This window comes from Toxorhynchites rutilus, chromosome 2 (genome assembly GCF_029784135.1).
Source record: "Toxorhynchites rutilus septentrionalis strain SRP chromosome 2, ASM2978413v1, whole genome shotgun sequence".
In the NCBI taxonomy this organism is placed as follows: domain Eukaryota; kingdom Metazoa; phylum Arthropoda; class Insecta; order Diptera; family Culicidae; genus Toxorhynchites; species Toxorhynchites rutilus.
In genome coordinates, this window is record NC_073745.1 from 303,600,176 (window position 1) to 303,621,781 (window position 21,606).

Below are 21,606 nucleotides of genomic sequence, written 5' to 3' on the forward strand. Positions count from 1 at the left end.
TCGTCTCTAAATAAAAATGTTATTTTTAAAATATTTCTAACATTTGAGTCATTCAATCTAATTTTCAATTATGTAGGAATGATGTTAATGAGCTAATATTTTTCTAATATTTTTTCTAAACGAATGAGAATGAGATTTTGATTCGAAATTTCAATTTTAAAAATGTGTTTCTTTCACCCGAAAAACTGTAAACGCTCTTCTCCATATTTGCATCATGCAAACAAGCAATTACTCTCAGCTTCGTAGTCGCGAATTGAAAAATTTGCCAAATAACATCAGCACGTGGTCAACCGACAATCGTCTCACATTAAGTATCCTTTGTTCGTCATCAATCACCATCGTACGATCGAACGGGTACCGCCATTTTAATCAACGGTTTTCGGTTATTTTCAATGCTCGCAAAAGTAATTTGGTCGAAATTTGCGACAAAGTCTCATTTATTATTTTTCCCTCCATGGAGGAAGACACCGCGCAAAGCTCCATCCGTATCCAGAGATCCAGCTTGTTTGGCCCAAAGCGGGACAGGATTCACGGACACGAGCAAATTTATAGCACAAGGAGAGCGCGCAGAGTCTTCCTATCCGTTGTGTGTGCAAATGATTGAGCAATGCTCGATGAAATCGGAAGCTGGGGAGGGGGAGGGAAGCTAGGGTACGGGGATGATTCTGCCCTCGTGCCGCGGATAAAATTGATCGAAATTGGGGCCCCGCGGTGGAACGCGACTGGTCAAGGTCAATGACTGGATACTTTAGCCGGTCACCACACAAAAGGACATCTGTTGTTTATACGTGTGTTTATTCTTTTCGAATGGAGAAGTGAGAACAGATGGTTTGTGGTTCAACGAAAGACGAACCGAAGGAAAAAATATCCGGGTGGAAAGGGGGTCAGGTGTCGAAAAAAAGACACAAACCACACGTGACATTTAAAAAAAAAAGTTTGAACTGGTTCCAACGGATTCCGTACGCATTTGAATGAAAAATTAAACACTTTACGATGAAGCAAAAACAAAGGGTCGATGAAATAACTAACAAACGAAAGACTGAACGCCTTGCCGAAGGATATTGAGTGAAAGATACGAACGAACATTTGAATAATCGAAAACACGAATACATGTTTAAATGAGAATGAAAATACATTGATGTACATTCGAAGCGTTAAACTTGGTTCCATTGGACGTATGCAGTAACTCGAATTAGGTGCGAAAACCACCAACAGTTTTACACTTTTGCTATACAGCGCGGACTCGATTGTATACAGTTTTCGATTTCTTTTCACTGTATATAATCGAATCCTGTATATAATCAAGTCAAAAAAAATTTTTTTTTGACGTAGGACTACGTCTAACCGGAAGATATAGGGGGTGAAATGGAAATCTAGGCACTGAACAAGTAGGAAAAAATGCAAGATTTGGAACGCTTACAACTCGAGCATTTCTCAATAGATCGTAAAGGTTTTTGCATCAATTGATAGGAAATATATCTACGCATCTATCATAACGAATAACATTTCATTTTTCTTGAGATAAATAATTGAATAATTGTGAAATATCAAGCATTGTCAAAATGCACTATGTGCCCATTTTTTATTGGTCCATTTTGTGCTCCTCAAATCGTACCGACCAAAACGGGCAACCAGAGCAGCAGCGAAATAGAATGAAGCACGATTGGAAAGGAAAAAGAAAAAAATGAACGAAACATTGATCGCAGTCTCACACATGCGTAATTCTCTACCAGCTAGTCAGCTTAAAAATCCCCGCTCCGCTGCCGTAACGATCATTCTCATTCAAACCGTACACCACATCGTTTCGCATCACTACACATCAACAAACCAAGCCAAACAGCCATGTCTGGACATGGTAAAGGAGGAAAATGAAGGGAAAGGCAAAATCCCGCTCGAACCGTGTTGATCTGGAGTTCCCCGCAAGGGTAGCTAGGCCGAGCGCGTTAGTACCAGCGCACCAGTCCACCTAGCCGGCGTTATAGAGTTTCGGCCGCCGAAGTGATCGAGTTAGCTGGTAAAGCTGCTCGCGACGATAAGAAAATCCGCATTCGGAACAGCACACATTCGGTTCGGTGGACACCAAGACAACAGGCAGTTGCAGCGAGTGGCGAGTGGCAAACGCAATCGCAAAACGGCATCAGGTAGCAGAAGAAAAAAGTTTGTTCTTTATACAAACTGCTTTGGTGGCTAATCCAGAACAAGGCGGCATCGAGGGCGTTCGAAATGTTTTTTTTTTCAAAACCACGAGTACTAAGTTTTCTAAATTGGAACCATTCCATAAAACACGGCGCTTTTCAGGGCCATTAAACCTTCCAAAAAAGAGTTTAGGAAATACAGTTTAATGCTTTCTAAAACAATATCCAAAATAATAATAAAACACAAATTGATTTTTTCATAATTTGTTTGCCAGGATATGATGAGTATGTGAATTTGGCAGTTGTTCTGAGCTTATTTATTTTCACCAATTCTTAAATTGCTTCTAGATTGAAAGTACAGTAATTTACACTTATCTCGACATTTAGCTAATTGGACGGACCTGTAATGTGACATATTTAGTTGGACATTTTTGTAAACATAGAGTTCGGGGTCCAAATTATGACCCCACATTGAAAGTCGACAATGTACCACTGTCATTGCAAATGTTCAATTACAGGTTAAAATTACCTCCAATCCGATACTGAATGGTGGTAATGCGACGTGCCATTGAATGTAATTTACTGTAAAATATGTCACAAGCTGGATGGGAAGAAATTTTCCAACTGTGAAAGCTGTGGCAAGTGGCAAATGCAATCGCTAAACAGAAAGGTTTAGCCGAACAAGATGGGGATATCGAGTGATAACAAAACAATAAACTCTTTAGATTGAAGATAATTTTGTGATCCTGAAAAGGACCCTTTTTAGCCTGCATGTGAATCCAACGAGCGAACAAATCGTAATGAATGTATTTTTTTGCCATCGCTCCCTTTTAACGCTCATTCGTTCGTCTCGTTGGACTCGCCCCTCTGGCTCAGTCTGCCGATTTGTCTTCATCCTGTGAGTGTGTACCGCTAGAGTATAAAACACGCGGACCCCAAAAAAATATCTTATTTTCCTTCAAACCGTAAACCCGTGTGGTTGTACGGCATCGGCATCGTGGACGTAACAAAGGAGGACAAGTTAAGGGAAAGGCAAAGTCTCACTCGAACCGTGCAGGTCTCCAGTTCCCTGTTGGTCGCATTCACTGATTGCTCCGCAAGGGTAACTAAGCCGAACGGATTGGTGCCGGAGCACCAGTATACCTAACAGCGATTATAGAGTTTCGGCCGTCGGAGTGCTGTAGGAGAAGAAAATAAAACAATATATTTAAAATATATATTTAACAAAAGCTGTCCCCTTTGTATAGTCCTACGTCATTCCGGTTATGTCCCCGACATTACCCACCCGTCTTTTTTTATTTGTTTTTATTTGCATATATTTTTCGTTTTTTGAAAATAGAAGAGGAATTTCATTTTTGATTCATCTCCTTAAAGTCAGAAAACACCTTTCTCACATGAAAAAACAGGAAGTGTGTTATATCTATGGTATAACCGCTAGGGTGACGTAGGACTATCGTTGATTTGGAGATCATTTGTTTGAAGTTGAATCTGAATTCATTCTGAATGAGAGAATATTTGGAGAACTTCGAAAACGAGAGCGTTACGCGTTGGATGCACAAGGTTTTATGCATCCAATATTGGATACGGAAATATCCTACTGATGGGGAAGAATAATCTTCAGAAGCTATCCCGTTAATTGCGATTGATTGAAAAATCACAAAACCAAATGTATTTGGTCACAGTGTTACATGGATAGAAAACATTAGAATAAACTCTTTCACATTAATGTAATTTTAAATTCCCAGAGGAACTGGCAGATTATTTTCAGTAACGATTAGATATTTCCATATTTTCCTCGATACTGGAAGCCCACCAGTGGTTAGTGCTAACTCGATAACCATCTGTTAATAGCACTTGATTGAAACATATTTGGTCACAGTGTTACATGGATAGAAAACATTCAAATAAACTCTTTCACATGAATGTATTTTTAAATTCCTAGAGGAACTGGCAGATTATTTTCCGGATTTTTTTCGATGCTGAATGGCATCCAAACGGAAAAAATTCCGTGCGTGTATGTGTATGTGTAGCGGCAGCTTCGATGGTCACCTTCTCTTCTCCTGAAGGATCGGCTTCTCTGTGCTCCCTCACAGTTTCAAACAAACTGCTTGCGTTTCAGGGCAGATCTCGATCCTTCGCCGTCCAGCACCCTCAGCAACGATGTTGTCTTGTCGATGTCCTCACGAAAAATGAATGCGTCTCACCACCAGAATATCGCTTAAGTATGCTTTTTGTGCGTGATTGAATCGAGAGAAGGCGTGGTTTACGATGGCAAATTGGAAGACAAACTAGAGGGGAATGAACTCTCTGAGCTCGGAACTTTCGGCGACTGAGCAATAATCGATTGCGGGCGCATACAATATTGGATACGGAAATATCCTACTGATGGGGAATAATAATCTTCAGAAGCTATCCTGTTAATTGCGATTGATTGAAAAATCACAAAACCAAATGTATTTGATCACAGTGTTACATGGATAGAAAACATTCAAATAAACTCTTTTACATGAATGTATTTTTAAATTCCCAGAGGAGCTGGCAGATTATATTCCGGATCTTTCTCGATGCTGAATGGCATCCAAACGGAAAGAATTCCGCGCGTGTATGTGAGTGTGTGTGTAGCGGCTGCTTCGAGATCTTCCCGGGGAACCGTTTGTGGCATCACTCTCCTCCTGATGGATTCCCTTCTGGCCTAAGGTGCACAAACAGGCTCTTGGTGACACCGTTCATCCGCGCTTTCATAATAAACGAAGAGCTTCACCACAATGGCGACAACATGCTCCAACCGCTGTTCAATTATATCTGAGTGGACTTCCGAGCGGCGCTCGCTTATATACCGATAGATGATTTCAATAGCCTGTTTTGAAAGCAATTTTAAGACTATTGAAACAAGTTTTTTGATCAAAAAGTAACAAGTATAGAACGCGTAGACATTTTATCTTTCGAATGAAGTGTTTATCATACCAGTTCGTTCAGTTGTTTAGGAGCTATTAACGTTCAAAATCTCGGTCTCCGGCGTAACGCTTTCGTTTTCGAAATTATGATTTTACACCCCGGTATAGAAATGAAAGACGTAGTCCTACGTCAAAAATAAATTTATCCAGATTATCTCAGGAAGTGATAGTCGATCATATTTGATGAAAAAAATCCTCCTACGCATATGTTCGAATTTCAACAATGACAGAGTTATAGAACTTTTTTTTGTTTCGGACTCTGTTGCCTCAAACTGGCTCTACAATAAAAATTACGCTACGGAAGTGAATTATGGTGCTTTCATTTGAAAGATGAGAAAATTTAGTACAGGATGTAGTAGGGGAACAACTACATTAGTGGATTTTAATAACCTTTTGGAAGTTAACTTAAAAGTTAATAATTTTTAATGTGTTATTATTTATTTTATCCTAAAAAAATATATTAAACTAGACTGTTTCTATCAAAAAAATGGAGGTCTTCAACCGCTCTACAATTTTTTCTTCGAAATTTCTATCTTTCTTAATTTGGCTGCAATATCGGTATAAACAATTCTTGGTGAAAATTCAAGCAAGATGTGTGGAGGCGATCTGGCGTAGTGGTAACATCCATACCTCTCACGCTTAACGTCACGAGTTCAATTCTCAGTCCCGACATTCTTCCAAAAATGGAAGTAAAAGTGACGAACCAGCCAAAATGTGTTGAAAGTCACCATAATAGGAAAAAAAAAAAATCAAGCAAGATGTTCAAAAATCACGATTTTTACCCCACTGTACATGTTATAGCCACTTAAACTTCACCTTAACGTTGAAAGGTTACATTTCTTCATGAAATAAGCCATATTTGAAATATTAAAAAACATTTTTTTTCCAAACTGTATATAATCGAGTCCAAAATTGTATATAATCGAATCACATATAATCGAGTCTGTATATAATCGAATCCGACCTGTAATTATAAATATTATGAATTCATTCATAATATGATTCATAATATCTACAGGGTCTCTCAGATTAAACATTAACGCAAGAAAACCGAATAGCTTTTTTCCTCTATGGAATATTAAAAAAAATAGTTTTACTTAAGGTGTAAAATTTCTCACACATATAAAATACCTCGCTGTGTTTGTGTGCCATTTTGCTCGCTATTTACTAATACAAACGCGGGGGCCTTTATATCATGCTTGATAAATGTCTAAGTTCGTTGGTTTGAGTTCACGATGGGTAGACAATAAACCGTCCATATGGGAACTACTTTTTTGCATCAGAAATTAAGTTTTCGTTCCTCTTTATCTTTCCTCTTTCTTTCGTCAAAGAAATTTCCTCCGACTTGCACTGTGATCACGCGTATTCTAGAGCTTGCCACTCAGAATGCATTCAAGGCGTGTTATTTGGCATAGAAATCTCAACTAAGTACTAATAAAAATGACGCAAGTAATACTACGTTGAGACGGCGAAGTTCCTCTAGGAACGTTAGTGCCATTGAAGAAGAAGAAGGTGCATTTGCATATGAAGTAAAATTCTGATTATACGCGAGCGTAACATGAGCAAATTTATAACACATGCGAATTGGGGGTCTTTTGGTATTAATTTGGTTCTTCCGCATAGTAACTCGATGTTGATAATTCCTTAATATTTTCCTTCGTTGATCGTATTGTTTTCCCATATTCACGTTGGAGAGCCTTAATTTTGATTGAATGTAATACTTTTCCGTTTACTGTTTTTGAGAGCATAGGCAGCCGTGGCAGTGTTCCGCGCTCTGCGATACAATTTTCTTACCCAATGTTAAAGTTGCTAAAACATACATTATAGACCCATTAAACGTAAAAATAATAATTGTATTGATATCAACACAATTTCATTCTATTGATTTTCATGACATGAAACGCTATGACTCACAAATAACATTTTATTGAGTGGTTTTTATAGCTGTTCCGATGATGTTGTCTGGCATCAGTGTCGAAAAAATAACGATGCTTTCACCAATACAAACAAAACCAATGCCGAAGATTGAAAAACGAAAATTTAACTTTCAGAGCACTTGCTAGAGTTTTCCGACGTTTTTCACTATACAGTGCGACAGCAGATGAAAATTCAACATCTTGTAAGTAATCGTTTAGAATTTGGTTGATATTATTTGATGGGAAGTGTGCGAAAACGATCATTTTCTTCACACTGTTTCGCAAAATTATTGATTTTCGGGCGAGAGGTGAGGGAGGGAGATGAATGAAATGAGCGCCATTGTGGCAGCCATTTGTGGCTAGCTTCCACCTTCACCTTAATCATTATATCAAGCTTTAAACTACCAAATATATCATAAAATCAAAGAGATGATTTTTGGACATTAAAATTTGATACGTGTTGATTTGGTCCAGTGTGTGTTTCATCGAAAAAAAACATACTTATGTTTATGTTAAGTATTCTGGAATAATGTTACAACCAGTAACAGTGTTCTGGGATCGATACCTGGTGTCTTGGCCAGATTCCAGACCAGAAAAAATGGATTGAGACCATCTCGAATCCTGCATTTTTTCACTGTTGTTCGAGCATTTTCGAACACTTTCGAAGCTTGGTCAAAGAAAATTCGTTCTTGATGGCCTGCGTTGCTCTTTCGAGCCTCAAATCAGAAGGACCAATTCACCCCACAAAAACGTGTCCATGTCACCCCACACAACATGCAAAAATTAAAATGCAATTTATTTCATTTATTGTTATCAAACTTACAGTTTCGCTGTATCAAATTGTTCCTCTTCTGTAGGCGAACAGAACTTTACTGCACAATACACGATAAGTTTGTTTAACCAGCGGGAAAAACCTTCAAACCACGATCGGAAAATTTACATTTTTTGACAATCAAAGTGCTTGATGTGTTCATGCTACCATTTCCTTCCACCTGTCGAATTTTACCAAAGTTTTGACGTAGGACTACGTCTAACCGGAAGATATAGGGGGTGAAATGGAAATCTAGGCACTAAACAAGTAGGAAAAAATGCAAGATTTCGAACGCTTATAACTCGAGCATTTCTCAATAGATCGCAAAGGTTTTTGCATCAATTGATAGGGAATATATCTACGCATCTATCATAACGAATAACATTTCATTTTTCTTGAGATAAATAATTCAATAATTGTGAAATATCAAGCATTGTCCAAATGCACTATGTGCCCATTTTTGATTGGTCCATTTTGTGCTCCTCAAATCGTATCGACCAAAACGGGCAATCAGAGCAGCAGCGAAATAGAATGAAGCACGATTGGAAAGGAAAAAGAAAAAAAATGAACGAAACATTGGTCGCAGTCTCACACATGCGTAATTCTCGAGCCAGCCAGTCACCTTAAAAATCCCCGCTCCGCTGCCGTAACGATCACATTCTTTGTGTGGACACCGACTGGACAACATCGTTGCTGGACGGGGTGGACGGCGAGGGATCGAGTGCCTTTCTCAAGGCAAGAGGGCGGAGGTAGTAGCGCTGGAGTAGAATAGAGTAGAGTTTTCAAAGGGCCTTTCTCAAGGCTAGAGACGAATGAACTGCAAAAAGTTAAAGTCTCTATAATACAATACCTTCCTTCCTTCCGTAACGATCATTCTCATTCAAACCGTACACCACATCGGTTCGCATCACAACAGAACAACAGAACACATTCGGTTCGGTGGACATCAAGACAACAGGCAGTTGCAGCGAAAAGTTTGTTCTTTATACAAACTGCTTTGGTGGCAAATCCAGAACAAGGCGGCATCGAGGGCGTTCGAAATGGTTTTTTTCAAAACCACGAGTACTAAGTTTTCTAAATTGGAACCATTCCATAAAACAAGGCGCTTTTCAGGGCCATTAAACCTTCCAAAAAAGAGTTTAGGAAATACAGTTCAATGCTTTCTAAAACAAATGGTCGTGATGGACGTACATGGGGATCAAAGACAATGTAAAGATGTATTCCATGTACGGGGCTAGGTGGTGAGCCTTCATAAAAAAAAACGCAAAAACACAACACCAAAGGTTCTTTTCAGAACCACCAACATGTTTATAAAGAGTAAACAGTAAACTAATCCATTTTCCAGGTAGATAGGTAGGTATTCACGTAGGAGAAGAAAATAAAACAATATATTTAAAATATATATTTAACAAAAGCTGTCCCCTTTTGTATAGTCCTACGTCACTCCGGTTATGTCCCAAACATTACCCACCCGTCTTTTTTATTACGTTAGTTACATACGGTTCATTAATAAAAGAAGATGACATTATAAAACATCCAAGTTGAGCCGTACTATTTGAGATAATGGTGTGATCCAACTCACCACGTGTTACCCTACTTCTTGTTTGGAAAAAAGGCATTAATTGCGCGACTAGATATGAAAAGATATACTAAAAACATCCTTCTGCACTGTTATGATTCGACCGCTTATTGTAGATATCTGAAAAAAAGAAGCAATTATGAGAAATTGTTATAATAGACATCCAGAAAATTACCTAGCTACCTAGCTACAGTAAAGCGCGAGCAACTAATTTGCCAACGAATGCATTTGTCACCAAAAGATACGATAACGATTTATAAACAATTTTGTTTTTTCACGAGCAATGGCCGAACAGTAATTTTGACATTGCGGTCTACCTATACAGTGATAGACATTCGTTTAGCCGCACTTGAAAAAATTCTTGAAACACTTACAAAACAACTAGGAATGTTCTTTTTATCGGGATACTTTTTTGCTGTAGTGGTAGTATATTTAAGTCAATTTTATTGAAAGGACGTGCGTCACAATCACACACACACAAGGCGGCATCGATGGATATAAACATTCAAAAGTCGTTTTTTTTCCGAGACATACGTTTAGCCGCAGGGCATAAAAATCGAGTTTTCGCATAATCACCAAGCCTTTATCTGGTTTTTTGAAAAAATACTTGGGAATGTTAAATTTACAAAATAAATATTAGATGTGCAACGTAAGAAGTTGGTCAGATTAGTGATTTACGTAGAATTTAAAGGAATGGTGAAAGGTATTCTATTGACGGAAGAGGGGCGGAAAATAATAAAGATATTCGGTGAACAAAAATTTTCTAATCGCTCGATCGTAACAAAAATTGGTCGATCTGAGGAAGTGGTACGGAATTTCTTTAAATAGTGCCAGAAATATGGGATATAACGACCAACAAATGGGAACACCAAAGTTACTTTGCGTCTTAAAGGTCGAATAAGACACGAACCATCTCATTTTCGCCCGGCAATACATGAAATGGAAACTGGAATGGAGAAATGTTGTATTTTCCAGCGAAAAAAGTTCAATTTGGATGGCCCGGACTGTTACAGTTGCTATTGGTACAATTTAAGTCAACGGCATGTCGTGAGATCGAAGCGAAACTTTGGGGGCGGAAGTTTGACAGTGTGGGAAGCCGTTTCCTATCGGACCAAGCCCCAGTTGGTTCATTTTCACCCGAATGAAATCCGAAAAGTATCCTCAATTGCTGGAGGACGTTTTGATTGGCCATATTTAGAATAACGCTACCGAGGATATCGTTTTTCCAGCAGGATTATGCATAGATCCACGTTTCCAAGCAATCGAAGGCATGGTTTGCCGAGAAGGACATTTCGCTGCTTGAATGACCTGCTTTCAGTCGATTGCAATCCCATAGAGAACCTATGGAGAATCTTGGCCGAGATGGTCTATGCAAACGGATGACAATTTGACAACATTTCCAGTCTCAAGACAGTAATTCAGGAGTGTTGGGCTATGATCAATATGGCAACACTTTAAAAGAGCTGTCTGACTCGATGCCAAATCGAGTGTTCAAAGTGATCCGAAATGGAGGTGGACATACTAAATATTAGCTACCGATTGGACTCGAAATTTGCCGCACAAAATTTCTTTTATTGAAATTTTAGGATGCGGCTAAACGGATGTCCACACGGATTCCACATATTTGAATTACTTAGAAAACAAAAAATGAATTTATATTTTTTTTAGAATGAATTCGATGAAAATAAACAATAATAGTCTTTTATGAACAAAACTGTTCATAGAATTGACTTATTTTTAAAAATATTGTAGAAAAATAGGTTGTGGCTAAACGGATGTCTACCACTGTAGTACAACGCCTTGATGGAAGAGAAGCAAGCCATACCTACGCGAATATGAGAGCGTATGATACGAACCCGCATCAAAACCGAGATGATGGATAGAGGGTGCAGAGATTCACGGGTTTTGGGCTTTTTTGTATATAGAATGAACGCGTAATGATGGAATGTACATCATTTTAAAGCTTGAACTCTCAAATTTTAGAACATTTTACGAAAACTTTGAAACTGCCAAAACTGCATTTCGATTTGCGATGCGATCATTATTTATTGAACAATTAAACATCGAAGACGAAGGAGACATTTTCCATTCAAACAACAATATCTCTGTATTGAAAGGTCCTACGGGTATACAGGTTTGTATCAAATGAAATCTGGTTAATAAGGCTAAGTGGATTCGCTGTTGAATAAATTGAAAAAAAAATGTGTTAGTCCACAAAATCATTGAAAAAACAGAAAGAAACGGGCTTTTTATTTCTTCCCAATATTTTTGTCCACTATATGTTAAATACACCAAGTTAAAAATTTTGTTTGTAAAATATCCCAAAACATGAGAGTTTGAGCTTTAAAATGATGTACATTCCACCTTTATGTGTTTATTATATGTACACAAAAATTGTCATTACAAATGAAAAACAAAAACTAGAAGGGTCTGAGCCTAGGGGCACGGACGGAAGTTTGAGGTAGGACTGTGATTGTTCAGAACAGCTGTTTTTAAATGTAATTTTTTTCATTGTTCAGAAATCTGTTAGTTTAACTCTTTTGAAACTCCATATAGTAGCTCTGAAAAGGGTCGTTTGTTATATGTACTCATAACCATCAAACGGTTTGTAACGAACAAAAAAATAAAATAAGCTTCTGACAGGAAGTTAAACTGTCTAACTGAAAACTATTAATGAAAATCAGTGTGACATATAACAGGGTGGAATAGTAGATGAAGTATATGTAGATCGGCAAAAAATTATATCGTCATTTTTTGTTTTTCCAAAATATATATTTTTATCAAGGCTCATATGGCGTTAGCCTGACGGGGCCGGAGTTCAATATTTTGACAGTTTTTCTTATTATCTATGTTAGTAATATGTAACCGATTACTCGCGGTCGGCTCGAGGTTAGTATTACAAATGTTCTCGTAATTGGGATGTTGCTGTCTCCAATGCTCTGTACGTGTGCCCAACACGGGATACTTCCTATTGGGATGCAGCTGACCATTAATCAGCAACGCCCCCCTAGTATGTACCCCATATCTAGCGTGGTGCGTCTTCTCGACTCGAGGAATCCAGGATAGAATGGTCACTAACCGGCGCAATCATCAACTCGTGTAGAGTTGTCATGAGCGGTACAACCTTTGGCTCTTGTTGAATGATCAGTGGACTGCACAACCTTCGGCCCGTGCATCGGTAAAGAGTGTGTGTATGTATTGCCGCGACTAAGTAAAAGTTTATAGATCGGATAGGAGGGATATGAAACAGGGACACAACGAAGGAAACATCATTAAACGTTGACATCGGCGTTTCTGAGGAACAGGTATAGATGAAGCAGAAGATCAGGATCACGGCTACCTAAGATATCCCGGACGGGGATATCCGATTGTCTGCCTTGTGCTCTCAGTGCTCTAGAGAGCTGAGAGCGAGCAGCATGGAACCGGATACACGACCAGACAACATGCTCGATGTCGTGGTAGCCATCGCCACAATCACAAAGATTGTTTGCTGCGAGCCCAATGCGATAGAGATGCGCGTTTAGGTTGTAGTGATTGGACATAAGCCGAGATATCACGCGAATGAAATCACGACCTACATTCAATCCCTTGAACCATGCACTCGTCGAGACCTTAGGGATAATCGTGTGTAACCAACGACCGAACTCATCATCACTCCACATGCGCTGCCAACTAACGAGTGTGTCCTGACGAGGAATGTGAAAAAAATCATTATAGGCAATTTGCCTTTCAAAAAGTGTGCCTTCTGAAGCGCCCACCTTAGCTAGCGAGTCCGCTTTCTCATTCCCCGGAATTGAGCAATGAGAGGGAACCCATGCTAAGGTAATCTTGAATAATTTTTCGACCAAAACACTCAATAGTTGTCTTATTCTTGTTAGGAAATAACAAGAATAATTTATCAACTTTCATTGAGCGGATTGCCTCTATTGAGCTGAGACTGTCTGAAAAAATAAAATAGTGGTCGATGGGCAATGTTTCAATGATCCCTAATGCGTAATATATCGCACCCAGTTCAGCGACATACACGGAACAAGGATCTTTGAGTTTGAAAGAGGCACTGGAATTTTCATTGAAGATGCCGAAGCCAGTGGACCCGTTTATGTATGAACCGTCAGTAAAGAACATTTTATCAGATCCAACTTTCCCATATTTTTCCGAAAATATCAACGGAATAACATTGGAGCGTAGGTAATCTGGTATTCCATGGATTTTTTGTCGCATGGACAGATCAAAAATGACAGAGGAATTGCAAAAGTATGGGAAGCAAACTTGGTTGGAGATGCCTGGTGAAGGGTGCACGTCGTGGGTAAGGTACTCATGGTATATAGACATAAAACTTGACTGAGGAGTCAGTTGGAGTAGATTTTCGAAGTTATCAATCACCAATGGATTCATGATCTTGCAACGGATGAGAAATCTGTAGGATAATTCTGTGAACCGAAGAGTAAGCGGGGGTGCTCCTGCCAAAACTTCGAGACTCATCGTATGTGTCGAATGCAAACACCCCATGGCTATACGCAAGCAACGATATTGTATCCTCTCCAGCTTGAGAATATGAATCCTGGCAGCTGATCGGAAGCAAAAACTGCCATATTCTAACACTGACAATATCGTTGTTTTGTACAACTTGTTCTTGTTGTTGAGAGTGTTGTTCAGAGTATCTTGCAAGGATTTTTGCAGAACGGCGGGATTAGTACCCGTGATTGAAATAACTCCATCGTCTGCAAGTTGTCTCAGCGTGCAGTTAGACAATCATCCATATCATTGACGTAAAAACTGTACAAGAGGGGGCATAGGAAGGAGCCTTGTGGTAGGCCCATAAAACTGTAACGTGAAGATTTCGAGCTGCCATTAGAGAAAATCATGTGCTTTTCTGACAGTAAATTGTACAGGAAATTATTGAGAATTGGTGAAAGTCCACGATTATGAAGCTTCTCTGAGAGAATTTCCATGGAAACTGAATCAAATGCCCCTTTGATATCGAGGAAAACGGAAGCCATTTGTACTTTGCGAGCAAATGCGATTTGGATTTCAGAAGATAGCAGCGCGAGACAATCATTCGTCCCTTTACCTCGGCGGAAGCCAAACTGCGTATTTGACAGCAAATTGTTCGTTTCAACCCACTTGTCCAAACGAAGGAGAATCATTTTCTCTAACAATTTACGAATACAGGATAACATTGCGATCGGCCTATACGAATTGTGATCGCAAGCCGGCTTGTTGGGTTTTCGTATGGCTATCACTCTCACTTGTCTCCAGTCATGCGGGACTATATTCAGCTCCAGAAACTTGTTGAACAAGTTCAGCAAACGCTGTTTTGCCAAGTCGGGAAGATTCTTCAACAAGTTGAATTTAATCTTGTCCGACCCCGGAGCTGAATTGTTACATGAGAGGAGGGCAATTGAGAATTCTACCATCGAAAAATTCTCATAATCGCATTGGAGCGGAGTATCGCGTACGACGCTTTGTGCAGGAACAGAATCGGGACAAACCTTCCTTGCAAATTTGAAAATCCAACGGTCAGAGTATTCCTCACTTTCATTGGTTCCAGCCACGCATTCTCCTAGCCGTATTCCAAAGAGTACTCATAGCGGTCTCCCTTGACAAACCATTGACGAATTTCCGCCAATATCCACGCTTTTTTGCTTTAATCAGACCTTTTAGTTTGGCTTCTAGAGCTTGGTACTTTCGAAACCATTCCACTAATCCAGTTTTCCTGAATTTTTTGAAAGCGGATGATTTTTCAAGGTAGACCTTTGAACACTCCCTGTCCCACCAAAGTGATGGAGGACGACGTCGGAAAGTGGTAGCCGGTACACGTTTCTTTTGAGCTTGAAGTGCGCTATCGTAAATCAAACCTGATATAAAATTATACTCTTCAAGGGGAGTAAGTTCATGCATCGAAATGAATGCTTCAGATATTAATTCTGCAAATTTTCTCCAGTCAATATTCTTCGTGAGGTCATACGCAATATCGACTGACTCACTAGATTTTGATTCATTGACGATCGATAAAATTATTGGTAGGTGATCACTACCGTGGGGATCTTGGATTACCTTCCATGTGCAATCCAGGGATAATGAAGAAGAGCAGAGAGATATGTCTAGCATGCTTGCCCGTGCAGGAGGGTTGTCTATCCTAGTTGCTTCCCCAGTATTTAAAACTGTCATGTTGAAGTTGTCGCACAGATCATAAATCAACGTGGCTCGGTTGTCATCGTAGAGTGACCCCCATGCTGTTCCATGGGAGTTGAAGTCACCTAAGATTAACCGCGGTTCCGGCAATGCCTCGATAATATCAAAGAATTGATGGCGGCCTACCGTAGTCCTGGGAGGAATATATATCGAAGCAATGCAGAGTTCTTTGCCATTGATTTGTATCTGGCAAGCGACAACTTCAATGCCTGTAATCGATGGGATAGTGACTCTATAGAAGGAGTGACGTTTTTTGATCCCCAATAGTACGCCACCAAACGAGTCGTTACGATCTAGGCGAATAATGTTGAAATCGTGAAAATTCAGCTCGTCGGCTGAACAAAGCCATGTTTCACAGAGAGAAAATACATCACAGTTAGAACTGTGAACTAAAAATTTAAATTGGTCTAGTTTAGGGATGATGCTTCTGCAATTCCACTGTATGACAGTGGTCAAATCCTTGACCTCTTGCGCTGAATTAGGCATCGAGGGAAATGAACGCTGCTGAAAAGCCACATTTTTCTTTTAAAAATGTTCTCACAACCGGAAGCAAACATAATACTATGCTTTTAAGAGGATCATTTATATTATTTATAAAATGTTATCCACAAGGTCTGAAAGCGCAAGCAGGCCAGGTAGTGGCTGTTGCTTCGACCGCGAAAATGGAACAGACGTGTTCGTTGTTGTTCCGGGAAGTGCTGAGGACCCCTGGTTGGTAGCATGACCACGTAAACCGGGAGGTACTTGCTTCGGCCTATTCTCAGCACGTTCAGTTCGAGGCTTCATTCCAACTTGGGAAGTTTCGGTATTCTTTCTGGGGAGTGATGGAAAAGAAGTAATTTTTCTTTTCCTGATGGCACCCTGCGATGTACCGGAACATCCGGCATTGGGAGCGTCAGCAACAGGCTCGTCGTTCTGCAGAATGGAGTATGGATTGTCCTGTGTCGTTGGCACGGAACTCTTAAGCATTTCTGCAAAAGTCCGCTTGGAACGTTCCTTTAAGGAACGCTTGAGTTTTTCCCCTCGTTGTTTGTACACCGGGCATTGAATAAGATCATGAGGAGTCCCGCCGCAATGAAGACACTTGTGCTCTTTCGCGCAAGGATTCTCATCATGGCTCTCTCCACAATCTGCACCACGTTTTTTATTGCAACAATAGGCGGCCGTGTGACCGAGTTGCATACATTTGTTGCATTTCATTACCCGGGGTACAAACAACCGAACAGGTAAACGAAGTGCCCCTATTACAACGTAATTTGGAATGGCGGAACCCTCAAAAGTCACACGAAAAGAGTTTGTCCGATTGAGAATTCTTTTGTCATTTTTATGTGACACAGATTTCAGTCGATCGCATGCAAGAATCTTCACAGTTTTGACGTAGGACTACGTCTTTCATTTCTATACCGGGGTGTAAAATCAATGTTTCGAAAACGAAAGCGTTACGCCGGAGACCGAGATTTTGAACGTTAATAGCTCCTAAACAACTGAACGAAATGGTATGATAAACACTTAATTCGAAAGATAAAATGTCTACGCGTTATATACTTGTTACTTTTTGATCCAATAACTTGTTTCAATAGTCTTAAAATTGCTTTCAAAACAGGCTATTGAAATCACCAATCGGTATATAAGCGAGCGGCGCTCGGAAATCCACTCAGTTCTAATTGAACAGCGATTGGAGCGTGTTGTCGCTGTTGCGGTGAAGCTCTTTATTTATCATGAAAGCGCGGATGAACGGTGTCACCAAAAGCCTGTTTGTGCACCCTAGGCCAGAAGGGAATCTATCAGGAGGAGAGTGATGCCACAAACGGTTCCCTGGGAAGACATCGCTACACACACATACACGCGCGGCTATTAACAGGTGGTTATCGAGTTGGCATTAACCACTGGTGGGCTTCCAGTATCGAGGAAAATGTGGAAATATCTAATCGTTACTGAAAATAATCTGCCAGTTCCTATGGGAATTTTCAAAATATATTCATGTTAAAGAGTTTATTTGAATGTTTTCTTTCCATGTAACACTGTGATCAAATACATTTGGTTTTGTGGTTTTTCAATCAATCGCAATTAACAGGATAGCTTCAGAAGATTATTCTTCCCCATCAGTAGGATATTTCCGTATCCAATATTGTATGCGCCCGCAATCGATTATTGCTCAGTCGCCGAAAGTTCCGAGCTCAGAGAGTTCATTCCCCTCTAGTTTGCCTTCCAAATTGCCATCGTAAACCACACCTTCTCTCGATTCAATCACACACAAAAAGCATACTTAAGCGATATTCTGGTGGTGAGACACATTCATTTTTCGTGAGGACATCGACAAGACAACATCGTTGCCTAACGTGCTGGAGGAGGTGGACGGCGAAGGATCGACACATATACGCGCAGAACTCTTTCCGTTAGGATGCCATTCAGCATCGAGAAAGTTCCGGAAAGATCTAATCATTGCTGGAAAATAATCTGCCAGTTCCTTTGGGAATTTTCAAAATATATTCATGTGCAAGAGTTTAATTGAATGTTTTCTATCCATGTAACACTGTGACCAAATACATTAGGTTTTGTGATTTTTCAATCAATCGCAATCAACAGGATAGCTTCTGAAGATTATTCTTCCCCATCAGTAGGATATTTCCGTATCCAATATTGGATGCATAAAACCTTGTGCCTCCAAGGTAATGCTCTCGTTTTCGAAGTTCTCCAAATATTCATTCATTCAGAATGAATTCAGATTCAACTTCATACAAATGATCTCTAAATCAACGATAGTCCTACGTCACCCTTGCGGTTATACCATAGATATAACCCACTTCCTGTTTTTAGTGTGGAGTTCTTGAAGCGACCGACACCATCGATTATCTCTTTTCGGGTCAAACCCTTTTCGGTTATTACGCCGTCTATTTCGACGTTGCAACAGGGTACGTATACACGATACTCAATCGCAAAGAAGTCGCAGCGCGTTATTTTGTTCGCTTGGGTCCTGCTTGGGACGACAACTCGTAGTTTGTCTGGCCCCATCCGTGTAATTTCGGTAACGTCAGAAAAATGTTGAGTTAGTTCCTTCGAGATGCGAATGACATTGAGAGGTTTGGATTTTCGTCTAAAGTACACAATGAATGGGCCTTTGGAGCCTTCAGGGTATTCTTTAGGACGAAAATCCTGTTTTTCGTCGATTTCCTCATCTTCGGAACTATCAACTTCGTATATCGTCATTGATTACATTGAATGTAAAATTTATAGGGAAGAAACAAAAAACAAGTTGAAAATACTTCCGATTTCGTGATATTTTGAGGTAAAATACACACGAAATCATGAAGTAGCTCCATTTTTAATGGATAACTATGTTATTGTGATTTCTTTTCATTGTCTTATTCTTATTATTAGCCTTAATCTAAGACATCGGGAGCAGTAGCTTTCTCTGTGAAATAATGTTAGTTTGTAGACTATCCCAATCATGTCGTATTGGTTCTACTGCTCAATATGTCATAGAAGGAATTGAGTCATTGAGAATTATGAATATTATTCATGAAGATATTTAATATTTCATTTTTGTGATGCGATGTAATGTCGATCTCTATAAGTCCTCGCATGATAATCGCTGTCATCTTCCTTGTATTGATATCATTTTCGCTGTACAATAGCCCATGTTGCCGCAGCCCGGAAGGCACTCACTTAAGATGTTCGTCACCCCGTCATATACAGAAGTCATTACTAATTAAACTATCTTCAACTGGACTTATCTATAACATACGTTAACTGTGTTGCAAAGCAGATATGTTTCAATAATAGATGTCATCTTCAATTTGAAGTATTCCTTTTGCTGTTTTGCAGTCCAGTTAGCGAGTAAAATTCGATAATTGTATTGATTTCCCGGCCCAATTGACGAACGATCACTATATGGGTGACACTTTCCTTGTTGCTTTGATGAAATCTTGCATCTGATTACTGAATTTGTTTGATAGAACGAATTATGGCAAACAATTTTGTGTTGCATACAACATTCATGGGAAAGAAGTTGAAAGTTACCTTCACATCAAAACATACCTCTTTTATTTGTTAAATTACTCACTTGTTTTATAAATTTGCCGTCTGATGGTGTATATTATATCATATATCGATTCTGCGTAATATGCATTAGAAAACTCTTAATAAACGTTACATTTTTCGTAGAGTGACCCCCCTATATAGAAATCAAAGACGTAGAGCTACGTCAAAATCTGCAGTTACTTTTCGGGCGGTCCAATAGAATTAATGCTTTTATGAATGCCGTATGTTTACTTATTGAAGTGACTTTTTGTTCGCAGTGTTTTTATATTTCCAAAAAAAATCGAGGGGTTGTATCCGGGACACGATCGCTTAGGACGTAGGACTACGAAATTTGATGATTTATCATTTCGGATATTATTTGTGAATACGTCGAAATTTCATAAATAAATCTTTAGTAAAAAGTTTCGGGGACCCTGAAAAGGTTTAATGGCTTGCGTGTTTTTGTAGAATCATTTCGAGGAGCAACGATTCTTGCTTTTGCGAGAACAATACACTAATTGGTTATATGTCGAGATTTGTTTCTTTATATCAATGCACGCATTGCACTGAGTATTTAACGTGAGGCATCTTCCGTACATCGCCATTCAACAAGCATCAAACACGCGTCTAACCGATGCACATAGTTGCAGCGATAAAAATGAAACATCATGAGGTTGACCGTTTATAAAAAATCGTTTCTCGACTGTCGGTCAAAACCGTCAACAAAGCTAGGAGCTTGTTGCATCAGAACAGAGCCGATGCGCACGAAATACGAAATACGAATGGCAACTAAAAGCATCGAAGGTGTACTTTTTACATGTACAGGAAATGAACAAGTTATAAGTGTGATGGCTATAATCGTATAATCATGCTGTGTTAATAGCAATGCCAGTTGCACTTCAAGTAAAATATTCACTAGCGTTCGCGACTCGAGGGGAAACATAAACCACAAAACGAGCAGCAACAGATTCTGAGAATTTTCCTCAGATGAGATCCAATACTTATACGCTAGCGAAAGCTTACATACTATGGGTGGAGTTTACTTCGCAAATATTCTCTTTTCGCTATCCCCCTTCGTTGTTTCTATTCTAGCGGCTGTATAAGTTGCCCGTTATTCATAGCTCTGTTCGGGAAAGCACACACATGGACAGAACAAATGTATGGGGAAATGGGAATGCTTCCAATTTGCATCAATTTAAACCATACACAGACTATGGGATTGTAATGTATAGCATATCAAACAAATCTTAGAAAATTTCTGATTTGATTGGTATGCAAATCGTTAAAATCCGTTCGCAACAAAAATAGTTATTAATGTTAACTTTATTCCGTAAAAACGTGACCTGTTTTCTGATTTGGCACCCTTAATGTAAGACGTAGTCCTACGTCAAAAAGTGCAGGTTTGGCAAATGTTCTAAACAGCCATTTCCCGAAAATAAAAAATCAAGAAGAATAATTCTTGAACATTGGGGTTTCTATTAGTGCTAAAGTAACCCCAATGTTAAAGAATTATTTTGGTTTTTTATACCTTTGTCGTTAATAGGTTGAGCAAATGCGTTTGCAATGCTTCCTAAAAATAGGAACCCTTTGAAGTTTTTCGATCCGTTATTTGGCATGGCAATATGTACTCAAAATTTGGAAAAATGTGGAATATGTGATTATTAAGGAGCCACTACCCGTTTAAATATTTTAGATGTAGTGAATTTGTTATTTGTTGAAATTTTCAAACTAGATATTTATTTTGTGTTTTTTCCCTGTTCTGGCATGTTACATTAACATATGAACATAATCAAAATTAATCCATATTACAACCATCAGCACAATGCCCCAACGCATTGATAACCGAACCATTGAAAACTAGTAAACAACGAAAAACGACATAAAGTGGACAAACCATACACTCCGCTCTCTGGGCTTTTCTGTCCACATATAGAGTATCGAGCCGCTGAACCACTTGCGTCTCGGAATGCGCCAAAAGACAGCATAAATTAAATAT